At 45.9% G+C, this 16237-nt stretch overlaps 1 protein-coding gene across 1 annotated transcript in view; it reads left to right on the forward strand.

The window, feature by feature from the left end:
- Nucleotides 1-2628: 2628 nt before the first annotated feature.
- Nucleotides 2629-16237, forward strand: part of ARHGAP32 (Rho GTPase activating protein 32) — a 233726-nt gene continuing 220117 nt past the window's right edge. The window contains exon 1 of the mRNA XM_056509588.1: nt 2629-2841. The gene's annotated coding sequence lies outside the window, so the exon portion shown is untranslated. The remainder of the gene's footprint in view (nt 2842-16237) is intronic.

Below are 16237 nucleotides of genomic sequence, written 5' to 3' on the forward strand. Positions count from 1 at the left end.
CTGCCTCATCCTAATCCACTTGTCAGGTTTGACAGGACCAGAGTTGTATACAGCACAATACATGACATCATTTTGCCTTGTCATCACTGTAATTTGCATATTTTCTGCCACTTTTTTTGTTTATTAGCTCATGTAATTAAGCTCTTCGTTGTTGTAGGGACTACTGTGCAACATCTTTGTGATTTGCTGTCTCCTTACCTGTGCAGCCCCAGCCCCACCAATGTTCTTAACTCCAGTTTTGTTTGTTGGCATCTTGCACAGCATATGCCAAGGTCTCAGAGCTATTGTTCTAGACTCTGCACATTTACGGTTACCATCAGTTATTTGCAACAGGCTCTGAAAATTTTCATTACAACAACTAGAAATTCTTCAAATCCTTTAAATTAAAACTCACAACTTGGAATTTCTGCGTGCCTAGGCTTGCCTTTGATAGTCACCCAATACATTAGCAAACAGTGGTATCATTTATCCAAACACCCAGGGTAGATGGTTTCATCACAGTCCTAATGTAGATTATATACTTCCTTGAGAGTGTTTCACAGATGGAATGAAAACCAGAATGCATCAAATCCAGCTTGCAGAGCAGTTTCAACTATGCCTTCAATTTGGAACATTTCTGAAACCGTATCAAGTGGGCCTTTTCATATTTGCTTTTGCAATGCAAATGTGGCTGAGCCCAGGCACACCCCACACATAGCTCTCTGTGAAGGCCAGGTGCATGATCCACACCCCCACTCCCTGTTCCTCACCCCATGGCCCTGGGCCCAGGCCAAAGGCAAGGAGTGCTTCCAGGATAACTGTCTTGCAGTGCACTGCTGGAGGAGTAAACAACAGCAGCAATCAAACTTGTAAGCTCTGTGGTCACCAAATGCTGTTATTATCAGGGAGGGGTTTCCACACCTCCTACTTGACAGCAAGATCCAGTCGTGTGTTCCTGGCCCTGCTAATGAAACAGTAAAGCACATAAAGCACATTATAAAGTGGTTTAGGGTCAGTCATCGAAACAACATATGTAGGTCATGGCTCTATCCAAGATCCTTTACTACAGCAGATCATTGCATTCACAGAGGCACTTACCTGGAGGAAGGAGTTTGTGGTTAACACTTAAACCTCACTTAAAAGTGTGAGTCAACTTTTATTGATAAAGCAACACTGTCCCATACAGCCTTAATAAATTTGAAACTCAACTAGAGTGGAAAGTTTGGCATTGTGAACAGGGTGTGCAAATGGCCTGTCCACAGACAAACAAAACACAGTGAGGAGGGAGAGTTGTGGTCCAGGCAGGCACCTGGTACATCCCTTCTGGCTGGGATCCCCCCTTCCCTCTGAGGATATGTGCCTTGGACACAGTAAAAAACACACAAACAAACTTCAGGACATCTTTGGTGAGTTTTTGCAAACTCAGACATTCAATGTCCATCCTGGACATGTTCCTGTGCCACTTGCTCTAGGTGATCCTGTCTTGGTGGAGGCATTGGCCAAGATGATCTCCAGAGGTCCCTTCCAAACCCACTATCCTGTGACAGGAGCAGCCTTGGTCTCACTCCAGCACACACAGAGCCATTGCAAGCCCTGCCAGCTCCATCCCTTCTGCTACCTCCGGGCCAGCCCCAGCACCTCGCACATCCCTGAATCCCAAATGTACCTCATCAATCCTATAAAGATGGATCAGGCTCTGCTCCATGGTACCCAGCAACAGGACAAGAGGAAGAGGCAGGAACTGATGCACAGGAAGCCCCAGCTGAACATGAGGAAGAACTTGTTCCCTGTGCAGTGATCAAGCACTGAACAGATTGTCCAGAGAGGGTGTGGGATGTTCCTCACTGGAGGTATTCCAGAACCACTGGACACAGTGCTGTGCCTGTGCTCTGGGATGGCCCTGCTGGATCAGGGACCCAGGACCTGGTGACCCTCTGTGGCCTCTCCAGCCCCCCCATCGTCGGATTGTGTGAAACAACCCCAGCTCAGCCCTCATACCCTCCCACCCCTCCCGGCCCCAAACCAGGCCTGGCAGCGCTTTCCCACACTGAGGGAAAACATTTCCTTGTGCCCAGCCCCGCAGCATCCCCATCAGCTGCAGCCCAGCTGTGGTGGCTTTGGTCCCGGAATCCCAGAGTCATTTCGGATGGAAAAGACTCTGAGACGGTCGAGTGTACCCTGTGACAGACCCCCGCCTTGTTACCCAGCCCAGCGAGTGCCGCTTCCAGCCGTTCCTTGGACAGCTCCGGGAACAGGGGCTCCACCAGCTCCCTAAGCAGCCTCCTCCAACATCTAATCACCCTTTCTGTGAAGAAATTCCTCCTGTTGCCGAACCTAAGCCTTCTCTGGTGCAGGTTAAGTCTATGTCCTCTCATCCTGTCGTTGTTCCCTGAGGGCAGAGCCCGACCCTCAGCAGGCTACAGCCTCCTGCCAGGGACTGGCACACAGGGACACGCTGCCCTGCCAGCCCCTGAGCTCCCTCCTCCGTGTCCCCCTCAGGCCACCGCGACATCGCGCCATCTCCAGCCCCGTTCCCCGCCGCGTCATCCACCTATCCCTCTCCATCTCTTCATCCCTCCCTCCCGCGGCCACCGCCTCACGCCCGCCCTTCCCGGCGTCGGGGCGGAGCCGGCGGCAGCAGCAGCAGCAGCGCGCATGGGCCCCGCCGCCTGCGCCTGAGCCGGAGCCCGAGCCCGAGCCCGAGCGGGGGGCGTGTGCCGGACGCGGATCCCCCGGCCGGGCCCTGCCGGCCCCTTCCCGGGGCTCCTCCTCACCTGCGGCGGCCGCGGCCATGGCGGTGCGGGCGGCGGCACGGAGCTGCTGAGCGGCGGTCGGGGCGCGGCCCCGCGGCGGCGGAGCGAGGTGAATGAGGCCAGCAGAGGGGAGGGCCGTGGGGACAGGTCGGCATAGCACCGACGGTCGCGATGATGTCGCGATAGTGTCGCGACAGCGCCCGGCACGTCGTGCGGGCGGCGCTGGGGTGAGCGATGGGGCGCGCGCCGCGGCCGCTGCCGCCATGGGCGGGAGAGAAAAAGGAAAAATCCCCGAGTAAAAGCACTCGTGGGTTTGTCGTGGCGGGTTTTGTTCGTCCCGGGCTCCCCCCGCTTCCTCCCCTTTCCCGCCGCCGGAGCTCCGCCCGTCCGCCGCGGGTCTCCCAGGTGGATGAGCTGGCTGTGGCCGGGGGCCGGGGCCGGCGAGGAGGGATGATGGGCCCTGCAGCCCGCGCGTGCCGTCCCCCGTGGGGCTCGGCGTGGGGACGCGGCTTTGTGCGGCTCCATTGTCCTTTGTGGGGCTGCTGCGGCACGCAGCTCTCGTGTCCGGGGCCAGCCCTGTCCAGGGACGGTGTGGCACGGAGCAGCGCCCAACAGGTGCTCACGGAGGGAATTCATCCGAATTATCTCCATGAGCTTCCCGCCCAGTTGCAGAAGGAGGTGGATGCCGGAGTGAGGTTTGTAGGGCAGCGTCCATAACATTTCTGGACTCTGAGTGAGCAGTGGCAGCTTGGGAAAAAGGTAAATCAACCTTTGAAAGATGTGCACCTTCCTTCTGCAAGCCGTGCGTCTCCTCTTGTTCTCCTTTGGGAATCTGTCTCCTATGGCAAACGGCTGCGCCAGACCTGACCGAGGGCTGCTGGGTTGTTCGAAGGACGGGAACGAGTCAATTTTTGTTAATTTCTCTGTCCTTTTCACATGAGATTGAGCAGAAAACAGCACTTTGGACAGACGCTCGGACAGCCTCCGTGGGCACCCAGTTTGTTACATTGTTTGGTCCTGGCACTGGGAAGAATGCAATCGAGGAGAATAGGTGGAAAAGCAACAAAGTAGAAGCTTAAAAGATGCCGTTTAATTTCAAGAAACACGTGTAAATGTATAATCTAAAGGTGATGAGACACTCTTCTTTGAAATTAACTGAATGAGTTGGTTTCCAAAACTCTTAAAATCTATTTCAAGTGTTTGAGGTTGGAGCTTCTGCAGAATAGGGACAAATATTCTGCATGTGTGTATTGAGAACTGTCCAGTTCCTTTCCCACTGCACAGATGTTTTCTCATTCTAAAATCAGGTTAGCCTTGAGTGAGCAAAATTTGTTTTTGTGAAACTTAGCCTTACCCAGGGTGTGTGCATGTCGAGATGGTGGGTTTGTAGTGTTTGAACACATTGGAGCCAGCTGCAAGAATCAAAATTTTAGTCATTTGAGAGCATGTGGTGGTAGAGATAATAAAGTGGGGGGAAATGGGGTCAGTCTGGCAAAATGCAAAAGCTGTAACTTAGGGAAACAGAATTGAAAGTGTTACTGTGGTATTAATGCCATGTATAATGTACAGCAGAAATACTAGTCCATTGCCAGAATCAAATTATTGGCCAGTCTTTCAGCTTGTGGTCTTAATCTGGGGTTTGATTTTTTAAAGTGCTCTTTGTTTCTTCAGAAACTCGACAAATACATCTGAAGCAAGTTAGCAGAAATATCATCAGGGAACTGCTTTAGCTTTTGGGTTTTGTGTCTAGTTTGTACCTGGATGTTGCAGTGGTTTTGTGTCGCTTGCTGCTGGTGGGTTGTGAAACATCAGGATCACAACCCTTAACAATCTGTTTTCTGTAATGCAAAGTGAGGGGAATGATGATCATTATGTTGAATTTAAGGGGGGTGATTGCAGTGATGACTTACTGGCTGGGGAGAAGATCCCAAAAGGAAGAGGAGGAAATCCAACAAAAAAGGGGAATAGAGCTACTTTGGCCATTTTCCCTCTGGGCTTCTGGTTCTTTTGTGAACTTCTGAAAAGGAAATGTCATTTTGCTGTCTGAGTTTGTTGTTTTGCATGAAGTGTCAGACCACATTATGGGGATGATTCCAGTCAACTTCTCCCATTTCAAAACAAACACATCAAATACTGTAATATATTTATACAAAAATTCAGTGTGTTTTGCAGGAGACCAATGCCCATATTTCCAAAAGTAAATTATGTTTTTCATACTTTATTATGGTTTCATACTTTATACTTTCATACTTTATTATAGTTTGTGTAGGAGGAAAAGATTGAGATGGGTTCCCTTGGCCTTTGTGAACTGCTCTCCACCAATAAGAGGAAGATGTTGACTTTTTCATGAACTGGGGGGTTATTTTCATTTGCATTTCCTCAAAATATTCTTATTTTTGCAGTAGTTCTGGTACCAGTGGCTGTGACCAAGGCAAGAGCTATTGTCCCTCCCGGTGCCAGGGTAAGGACAGAAAGGGAAGAAGATAGAGGAAGATGTATTTAAAGTTGTAAATTTTGGCTGCAGAACCAAATTGATCCCGTGGGACTGTGAGCACAGGTGACCTCTGCCAGGTGTGGTGTCCACAGGGCTGGGTTCTCTCACCTGCAGCTGCTGGATCTGGTTTCAGCCTTCTCTGTGCAGCAGCCTGTATACCAGCAAGGCTGATGAACTTGCTGCTTGGATGGGTTTGATGATGGGCCAGGTAGGTCCAAGCTGAGAAGGATCCTAGCATAACCTTTCTTCTCCACCAGACTTGTGCAAGAATTTGAACTTGAGCACTTTGTGAGTCTGTGCTTCCGACAGTGGAGATTGTTCTGTGTCTCTGTTCTGCTCTGGTAGCTGTTCTTGGGATACCTGATATTTTAATAAAAGAGAAACAGATGCAGTGTATATCAACTTTTAAAGTCCATAACTGCTTTCCTTGCAGAAATAAGTCATTTTGGTATCTGGGGTGAAGCAGGTCAACAAGTCTGGGCAGTCAGAGCATGTGGATTTTACCAGTGATTTCTATTCTTATGCTAATCCTTTGAGCTGGCTGGCTGAGGGCTGTTGGAGAGGAGGGGTGTGCACACCGAGGACACTAAAGAGAAGCCTTTTTTTTGGTACTTATTGTTATGCAGATTAGGTTTTCCAGCCAATCAGAATCTGGAGAATTGAGTAACACAAGGATATGATGCTTCACTTCGGGTCAGGAGTCACTTAGCAATTCTCACCCGGTTTGGCCAAAACCCTTCCTCTTCAATATTAATTTTGAGGGTTTTTGTTTGTTTTGCTTAGTTTTTATTTTTGTAAATATGTGTTGTAGCCAAAAAGTTATTAATATCTTTGCTGCTGAACAATTAAAGTTGAAAAACTTCAGTTTTCAATTTTTAATTATTGTGTTGGGTAAGAAGTGTAGGGAGGCAGCAGAACTGAGTTGCTCATTTGAATCCTTGTTCTGTTTCTGTGCATGTCTTGCTGTGTTTCTCCCACACTGTCTTTTACAGTGCAAGCCCTCAATTCCTACAGTGCAAAAGATTTTAGATTTATTGATTATTGAGTAGTCTGTGCATGTTCCTAGGGAGGTGTGTGTGCTGCTAGAAACCCGGTAAAAGATGTAAATCTCACAAGATTTACTTGTTGTATTCTGGTTTTCTAAGGTTGTTTTAGAATTATGAGGTACTGGAGAAGTCTGAAGGAGATGCTGCAAGGTAGGATTTTGTTGCACAGAACAGGAAGCTGCAGCTGTTTGTGGCCTCTTCTGTATAATATCCCCAATAATAAATGGGCTTTCTGCAGTGCAGAGTGCTGTGCCTGTCTCTGGGTGTTTATTTCAGTGGTGTTTTGTGGTTCTCAGGTCTGTGCTCACTGCAGTAGATCTGCTTATCCATATTTGTGTGTGGTGTTGGGTTCTTTGGAATTGTGCAAAATAATTAAAAACCACCCTTTAAACTATTTAGTAAATTGGATTTGCTTTGCCAGCAGTGGGACAGGAAGTTAATCGTGTTTAAGCTGATGTTGACTTTTCCAATCTGATTTTCCCTAGGAAGAAACTTTACTGCCTAGTTGTTAAATGCACAGTTAATTACCTGCTGATTGGTTAAGCTGATAAACCAATGCTACCAGGTTTACTGTAATCAGATTGGTAAATGTGCCATGTATGTGCTTCCTCATGCTATTTTCTTGCTTTATGATGAAACCTGGTGTTAACTCTCATCATGCTCATGATTTGAATGTATTTAGTATTGTCAGGTGATGATTGACACTGAAGTTAGCATTCACTGGATGTTCTTGCTCTGTGCCTAAGTTACACCTGTGTAGTTCTGGAGTTCATAGTGTCATCTCTTAATATTCTATGAGAATATGGCTCAGCAGCTTTTAACCCATAGTTTAGAAAATAAAATACATCTCCACTTTTTAAAATAGTAAGCACCTTTATTGTCTTTCAGTTTTGTTTCTGTAGCTATGTTGCAAGATTTTGAGTGTGTCCTGATGTGCTGTGAAGTCAGTGGTTGAAGCAATAGCTGTGCATCAGTTACTGATCAATGAATCATTCACCCTCTTGGTCATCTCAATTACTTTTGCTGATGAAGAAGCTGCAGTTGCTGCCCCTCCATCCTGTCCCTGGTGTACCTAGGACTTTTGCCTGCCCTCATCTCAGTACTGATGTTTGTGGGTAGAAAGCATTGATTTTCTTTAGTGTATCTATTATAACTCATTAAGAATCAGAGGGGAATTGGAGTTTCTCAAGTTTCCACCATTAATTCATTAAACCAGGACTGCAAGCACTTTGGAGCCTGACTTCCTACAGATTTCAGGGTAAAATTAACTGCTTAGCTATCCTTGAGGTTTTCTGTTGGATAGAGGGACACTTGGTCAGCCACACTTGTGGCCTTAGGTCTTATGGTGGCAATTCTTCCAACAGGTGAAATGCTGTTAAGATACATGGATGAAAGATGGTTTGCTAAAAGCTTTGTTATCACTTACTGGCAGATTGAGAAAATCAGATTTCCCAAAAATAACTTTGATGACAAGGTATTAGGTTGTTATGTGTGGTTTGAAATTCTTGCTTCTTACAGAAAGACATATTTAATTCTCTGAGTATTTTGTTATCTGAGAGATATTTATTACTGACTAAAACAATTTCTATTAAAATATTAAAGTTATTTATATTAACTTATAATATATTAAAATATATTATATTTTAAAATATTAAAATTATTTCAGTTACACTGTTTCCTGGCATTTCAGAGATGAACTTTTTGGCCTTGATACTCAGAATGCCTGTGAGTTCTCTAGAGAAAAAGAGAAGATACAGTCCTTGGTGTTTTGAAACAGTTTGTTTTGTTGGTGCCAGCGTGAAACAAAGAAGTTTTCCAATTCTAAATGGTATAATTTGGCCAATATTCTTACAGACTTCACTAAGGCATAAGCATGGCTATTACAAAAATGCAGATGGACAGCCCTGTTTGTGCAGAATTTTAATTGTTGCAAGAGTCTTTGAGTGTTTTGTGATATCTACCCTTTTCCTTCTTGTTATGATTCATGAATGTCTTCATTAGATTTCATAATAGCAGTCTTGTGCCAGGCTTTTTGTGTTTGTGTTTTACAAGAAGCATCTCTAGAGTGTCAGCTTCTGCCTGCTGGGAACAATCATTCTTTTAACAGTGCGATTTCATTAGTTTTTAAAATCTGAGTTCAAAAAGACTGTTATCTTGCTCGATAATGCACCTTGCTTGTTCCCCCCAAATTTGCATAGCAGCTGATACAATGTGATGGAATCATTACAAATGTTACCAACAATTTCCATATCGACTTTTCACAGACTATGAATACGTTTCAGTAGCTGCTTTTCATAACTTGTCCTCATGATTACCATCTTATCCCTCACACTCTGTCTGGGATAGAAATGAAAATTGCTGTTTGGATATCATGATTTGTTGTTAATGTTTCTATGTGTGTATTTATATGTATTGATTATCTTACCACTTTTGTACTAAAATATAAAATGTAGATTTTTTGTAAAACTCACAAATGAATGAGTAATAGCTACAGTTATTCAGATAAACCAAAAAGAATCCTTTGTCATAATCTGCAAACCAGAATGTGTTGCTCCTTCCTTGCTTCTAGGAATATGCAGAGGTGTAATGTGTTCACTGGAGGTTGAATCAGTAAGGAGTACTTGATTTTTATTTCAGGAAAAGTTCTGATAACTTATTTTTGGAGGTATAAATGAGATTCCATAGTCCTCCTGTTGCATGATGCACAAGGCAAGCTTCAGATGTAGAGTTCAGTCATTGGTAACTGCTGCAGCTTATTTCATTGAAGAAACAGGAACAAAAGTTTGTTTGTAACTGCTCTGGAACTGAGAACAAAGGCCGCTGGGACCTTTGAACCCTTGTGGCTGTGCATCTGAAGGAGGAATTGTTCAGGAATGGAAAAAACTGCCAGAAGACCAGGGATTTGCTTTTCCCGACATCTTTCTCCAGCAGTGCTCAATGACTGCATTTAAAGAAAAAAAATAAAAAAAACTGGAAGACTCTCTTACTTGTTCTTCCCACCGAGCTCTGGTTTGATAATCAAGCATGCAGGGATGCTTATTCTTACCTTTTTTTTCACCAAGGCAAGCCTTAAACAAATGAGTGTGTGTGCTCTCTTTTTTGGGAGAAATCTTAATGATTGATTGCATCCTTAAACATTTTGTTCTCTTCCAAATGTTCTGTGCTAGGGATTCTGGTGTGTGAAGCAATTTGTTTCCCCTGCTTCCTGGTGTTGTTCTGACTTCACAATTATTTTTCATTCACTGGTAGCTGTCTCCACAAGGAAGACTGTAGGGAATTATCAGTGTTCTGAAGAAATTGTTACTTCTTTGCAAAATGTGTTGACTGGCACATAGTGTCTTCAGTGGTTTGTCCAGCGTGAAGGTTCTGCTGCAGGCAGTGATTTGTGCCTTATCATTCACCTTCATGAGTTTTACAAGGCTTAAGCAGTGGATGGGCTGCATTTGATGAACAGATTCTGCAAATTGCTTCATGAGCAGGGAGAGAAACCACAGTATTGAGGGTTTATTACTTTTCCTTGAGTAGTGAACATAACACACCGGCTGGAAGAAACACAGTTGTTCATTTGTATTTCTCATCCTGGACATGCAGCTCATAAGTGTGCTCAGGCATGCGTGCAATATGTGGATGTGTCCCTCTTTCCCTGATGGAGAAACACTGCTGCTCTGCACTTCTTTGGACAGAAGGGAGAAGCTCGGTTTGCCCCTTAAGAATTGAATTAGATGCAAAACAAGTGGAGGCCTGGAATCTGGTTGCTTTTGTGCAGTCATCCTTGGAGAGGATGCCTCACACCAGTTTGCAACCAGGCGATGTTCCTGACTGCAGCCGCCTGAGTGAGAGCTTTTCTCGGGGTGTTCCCTGCATACGTGGTTCCTAGATAAGCACAGAAGGAATTGGGAAAGCTCCAGATACCTGAAAGAGGAGTTAGCCATCGGGTATGATTTAGCTGACAGATAAGTATTTTAAGGAGTGATTGCTCTTGCTGCTAGAGAGGAAGAAAAGCCATTTCTTTCAAATTATCAGGGGTGTCCAGTCCTTCTCCCCTTTTTTCTTTCCTCTGAGGGATGCTGTTGGGGGGGTTGAGTGTTTTTCTATTACTGTGTCAATTTAAAGAATTTTTCCCATTATCATGCCAATGGAGCTGGCCACCCAGGACCTTTGATGACTATAGACAGAAGGAGTAGGTGGGAGCTGGGCTTCAGGAGGGGTTACTCGTGCTTCCGGAGGGACTCGTGTTTTTGGGAGCTCGGAGGAGGATCCCCGTCTGGAGCCACGCGGCCAAAGGCAGGAGAGCCAGACCCTCTGCCATCACCTGCCCTGCATCTGCCCTGCTACAGCCTTCTACCTCTGCAGACACAGCTGACACCAGAACCCAAATGGTGAGCGAGGAGCTGCCTGCTCCAGCCGCTCCCCCCTGAGACCGGCGCGGCCGCGGCCGCCCCTTCCCGCCTCCGCTCCCGCCGAGAGAGAGCGTGCTCACAGCTAAAGAAAGGACTGGAACCGAGTTATCTGTTCTGTTTTGTTCAAAATTTTAACAACTGCTGTTGTTTCTGCTTGTACGGTTAGATGTATTAGTAAAAGAGCTGTTATTCCTACCCCCTTACCTCTGCCTCAGAGTCTTTGATTCAAACAGTTATAATACTTGGGGGGAGTGGAATTAAGGTCTCTATTTCAAAGGAAAACTTCTGCCTTTCTTGGCAGACACCTGTCCTTCAAACCAGGACAGATTTTAGCGCCCAACGTGGGGCAGAGGTAACTGAGTGGAGAGTTAAGACAGGAGTAACAGCTCTCTTAAGTGGCAACATGCTGTCTGGTTTAATCTGGTTTGGGCTCCATGTGGTCACAGATATCTCTCTCCCATTTGCAAGCCCTTATTTGAATATGGGCCCTCTCACCAAAGTTACTGTAGCTATTATCCAAATCGTTTGGTGGATTCATTATGTCAGGAATTCATAGTTTTTTAATTTTTTCTGGGAAGTGGCCACATGGATCCAGAGCTATCGTACTCTAACTGTGTGTTTTTGGGGTTATTTCAATAATAGTACTTACTGTGAGGTAATGAATGCAAGGGAAATTTTCTCCCAACCCATCACCCAGTTATTTGAGGCAACTCCACCAGTTTTCAAGGATTTCAGATCTGCTTTAAATGCTAATGATGTCACACAGTGGCTGGTATTGCTGATATGCCTGTTCTGTTTAGCATTCAGAGATAAGGGAATATTGGCTTGGATAACAACCCTGATACCTACCCCAGGAAATAGAGGTGCTGTCCCAGGGACTAGGGATGTTGCCCCAGAACCTGCCCCTGCCCCAGGGACTAGGGATGTTTCCCCAGAACATGACCCTGCCCCAGAGCCTGATGCTGCCCCACAGCCCACTGCAGAAATGAACCACCCAGAGTGGGTTGGGGCTCTAGTGAAGGATATAGGCCAGATGTTGAAGGAGCACAGCCAGATGTTGAAGGAGCACTTTTCTCCAGCTGCTGAGAAACCCTCCCCCTGCCCTAGAGAGGTAGAGAGTCAGATGGTGCTGCAGTGGAACCCCTAGATGTTGTATCTGTCCAGGTTCCATCTGGATCACAGGAGCAGCCACAGCCAGCAGCAGTTGCCTCTGTGGAAACCAGAAAACCTAAGATTAAAACAAGGCACCTAGATAATGGGCATCAGCAAGGAGGGTCCTCACAGCCAGCAAGTGACCTGGGCTGAAGAAGCCCCACAGTACAACCAACTGCCAGCAGATGAAACACACTTCGCCCTTTTCACCGACGGTTCCTGTCGCATTGTGGGAATGAACCGAAAGTGGAAACCCCACAAATGTTGCACAAGCTACCGAAGGAGAAGGTGGATCAAGTCAGCTTGTCAAACTCAAAGCTGTTTAGCTGGCCTTGGACATTGCTGAGAGAGAGAAATGGCCAAAGCTCTACCTTTACACTGACTCCTGGATGGTAGCCAATGCTTTGTGGGGGTGGCTGGAGAGGTGGAAAAAGGCTGACTGGCAACGTAGAGGAAAACCAATCTGGGCTGCTGATGAGTGGAAAGACATTGCCACTCGGGTAGAGAAGCTACCCGTGAAAGTCCGTCATGTGGATGCTCATGTTCCCAAGAGTCGGGCTAATGAAGAACACCGGCATAACGAGCAGGTAGATCAGGCTGCACAGATAGAGGTCTCAAAGATAGACTTAGATTGGGAACACAAGGGAGAATTGTTCCTGGCTCGATGGGCCCACGATGCCTCAGGTCATCAGGGCAGAGATGCCACCTACAAGTGGGCACGAGACCGAGGGGTGGATCTAACCATGGACAGCATCTCCCAGGTTATCCACGACTGTGACACGTGCGCTGCCATCAAGCAAGCCAAGCGGGTGAAGCCCCTCTGGTATGGGGGGCAATGGTCCAAGTACAAGTACGGAGAGGCCTGGCAGATTGACTATATCACACTGCCTCAGACCCGCCAGGGCAAGTGCTACGTGCTGACCATGGTGGAAGCCACCACTGGGTGGTTGGAGACCTACCCTATGTCTCTCACCACTGCTCAGAACACCATCCTGGGCCTGGAAAAGCAAGTCCTGTGGAGACATGGTACCCCTGGCAGGATCAAGTCAGACAACGGGACTCATTTCAAAAATAGCCTTATAAGCACCTGGGCCAGAGAACATGGCATTGAGTGGGTGTACCATATTCCCTACCATGCACCAGCAGCTGGGAAAGTCGAACGGTGCAATGGCCTGCTTAAAACCATCTTAAAGGCACTTGGTGGGGGGACTTTCAAGAATTGGGAGATTAATCTACCAAAGGCCACATGGTTAGTGAATATCCATGGTTCCACTAACTGAGCAGGCCCTGCCCAATCTGAGTCCTTGGGAACACCAGATGGAAATAAGGTTCCAGTGGTACACCTGAAAGGCATGTTAGGAAAAGGTGTTTGGTGAACTCTGCCTCCAGCAAAGACAATCCTGTTCGTGGGGTGGTTTTCGCTCAAGGACCAGGTTGCACTTGGTGGGTGATGCAAAAGGATGGTGAGATCCAATGCATACCACAAGGAGACCTTGTTCTAGGGTGAACTATGATACTGTGCCTGTAACTACATGTATGTATATGATTTAAAAGTTTTAATTTGCTGTAGCATGTTGGCATGGAAAAAATTCGGGGTGGATAATGTTGGGGCTTGAGTGTTTTTCTATTACTGTGTCAATTTAAAGAATTTTTCCCATTATCATGCCAATGGAGCTGGCCACCCAGGACCTTTGATGACTATAGACAGAAGGAGTAGGTGGGAGCTGGGCTTCAGGAGGGGTTACTCGTGCTTCCGGAGGGACTCGTGTTTTTGGGAGCTCGGAGGAGGATCCCCGTCTGGAGCCACGCGGCCAAAGGCAGGAGAGCCAGACCCTCTGCCATCACCTGCCCTGCATCTGCCCTGCTACAGCCTTCTACCTCTGCAGACACAGCTGACACCAGAACCCAAATGGTGAGCGAGGAGCTGCCTGCTCCAGCCCGCTCCCCCCTGAGACCGGCGCGGCCACGGCCGCCCCTTCCCGCCTCCGCTCCCGCCGAGAGAGAGCGTGCTCACAGCTAAAGAAAGGACTGGAACCGAATTATCTGTTCTGTTTTGTTAGTAATTTTAACAACCGCTGTTGTTTCTGCTTGTACGGTTAGATGTATTAGTAAAAGAGCTGTTATTCCTACCCCCTTACCTCTGCCTCAGAGTCTTTGATTCAAACAGTTATAATACTTGGGGGGAGTGGAATTAAGGTCTCTATTTCAAAGGAAAATTTCTGCCTTTCTTGGCAGACACCTGTCCTTCAAACCAGGACAGATGCACACATGGGATGGCACTCAGGGTGAGGCTGTTGTAGGTCCTTGTGTGTTCAGCCTGCCTTTTCAGCTGTCCTGAATGACAGCACCTCTCAAGTGTCTTGTCTTGGTTCTTAAAACTGTTGGTCTCTTTCTAACCTCTGGCCGCAGTTTCTGTGAGAGTAGGCTGGGCAGTAGGGAAATTCAGCTTTGTAATCTGGTTCCCAGGAGCATGGGAAAACTGTGTGCTCGTTGCCCTTGTCTTTGAAGTTCTTTATGGGATATGAATTGGTTGTCACTGTGCTCTTGACTTTCTCCCCTGTTAAGATATGCAGCAGCCTGAGCTGCTTGAGTAACCTATGTTCAGTCATCCGTACACAGAACAATTGCCAATTGCCTAAGGAAGCCAATACACCCGTGGCTATTTAGTTATGCAGCCATATTGTATTAATTTAAGAAGAATGTAGCTGTCTGGAGCACAGTTTTGGAGCTTTCCTAACAGTTTCACCTAGATTGCAAGAAAACTTAGTTCTGTGATTGCACCCTTTGCTAGGGGTACCCTTTACATTTCCTGTTTGGCTGATGCCAGGGTTAACAATTAACAATTAACTGTGGCAGATGTCACAGTTAACATCTATGATTAAAACTGGAAATGAAAACATATAGATTGGTGTTTTAGAAAACTTAATTTGTCAGTTCTTATCTCTAGCAAACGTGTGGAGGAGGGATGCCATATGGCTGCTAAATATAACTCAACTTGCTCCTGGAAGCAGTTGAAAAAGTACAGAAGTTCACAATCTGGTATCCGTGTTGTTAATAAGAATGCGTTGCAGACTTGGAGTGCAGACCAAGGTAATGGGAAGAGAGCCAAAAAGTAATCCAGCAGAATGTAAGTGTTTCCTGTGATAGGTGATGGGGATGACACACTGGGGAGGTGCTCAGCATCCTGCAGATCCTGGAGCCTTTCTCAGCAGTGTCTGCGCAGTGGAAGGGTGGCAGGAGCTGCCCAGTTACACCAGTTTTCTGCTCACCACCCCCGAGGTCCAACAGCTCCTATCCTTGTTTGCTTTAAATATTTGCATTGCTGCAGCCCAGTGTTGGAATGGTGGAGAACTCAATCTGCTGGAGCTTTGTGAATAAGATCAGGAAAACAGGGCTGTGGTGGCAAGGTTTGAGAGTAGTTATTCACAACTTCTAATTATGCTTTTAATATTTTTCTTAATACTAACCTTTTGTGTTTTTTTTTTTTTTTTGTGTGGTCATGCTGCCAAAATATATGTGATCTCATATTTTAAGAATACAAATATCATTGAAATATGTGAGTGTTTCTAGTAAATGTTTTCAAATTGTATTTTTGCATGCGTTTGAAGGAAGTGCAAGTTAGTCATACACCATACAATGGAGTATTTCTATGTATTTTTCAGCAATGGATATTTTTGTGAAGTACTTTAATTGTGAAATACTAATCTCTAAAGGAGATTAGTCATTTTCTGATGTGAAAACCTGTGAAGAAAGCAGAGCTCAAAAATACTTCTGATTTCTTCTCCCTCCAAAAAAAAAAAAAATTACCCACCATGCCATACTGTCATTCTTGCTCCTCTTTTTGAATGCAAACATCCAGAATAGGTGTTGAACTAATTTAGCAAAGGGCTTCAGTGTATGTCTAATGTTATCCTGTGAATAATCCAAGGGCTCCTGATAGGATAAAAGGCATTTGCTGAACTGAGGCAGAAATATCTGATAGGAAAAGCTTATCCTGGAAAAAAATCAGAAGAGAAATTGTATTGGTTATATTCCTTCAGGCCTTTAAAATATTTCAAAGGGATGAGTATAGACTTTCTGGTGGGGTTTTGGTGGCTAAAAATGTAGTTATGCAAATCACAGCTTGTTGGGGCAGGGAGAATTAATTTATGCACTTGAACATGTGCTCGTCCACTGTTTTCTCTGAAGTTGAATTATAGACAACAAGAATGTGCTTTGTTGTTCTTTAATAATAAATAACAGCGTAGCAGTTTTGATCTTCAAAGCACTGCTCAGAACTTAATTAATCTTCATAATAGTTCTGTGAGAGACTTAAAAATACTCCCTAACCTTTTGGGCAAGGAGCTCCTTAGCAAGGAGATGTTGGAGGGTTTGCTCTGGGCCCCATTGTCAGGGCCAGCTGGGACAGTTGCT

This window comes from Oenanthe melanoleuca, chromosome 24, assembly GCF_029582105.1.
Source record: "Oenanthe melanoleuca isolate GR-GAL-2019-014 chromosome 24, OMel1.0, whole genome shotgun sequence".
NCBI classification, from domain to species: domain Eukaryota; kingdom Metazoa; phylum Chordata; class Aves; order Passeriformes; family Muscicapidae; genus Oenanthe; species Oenanthe melanoleuca.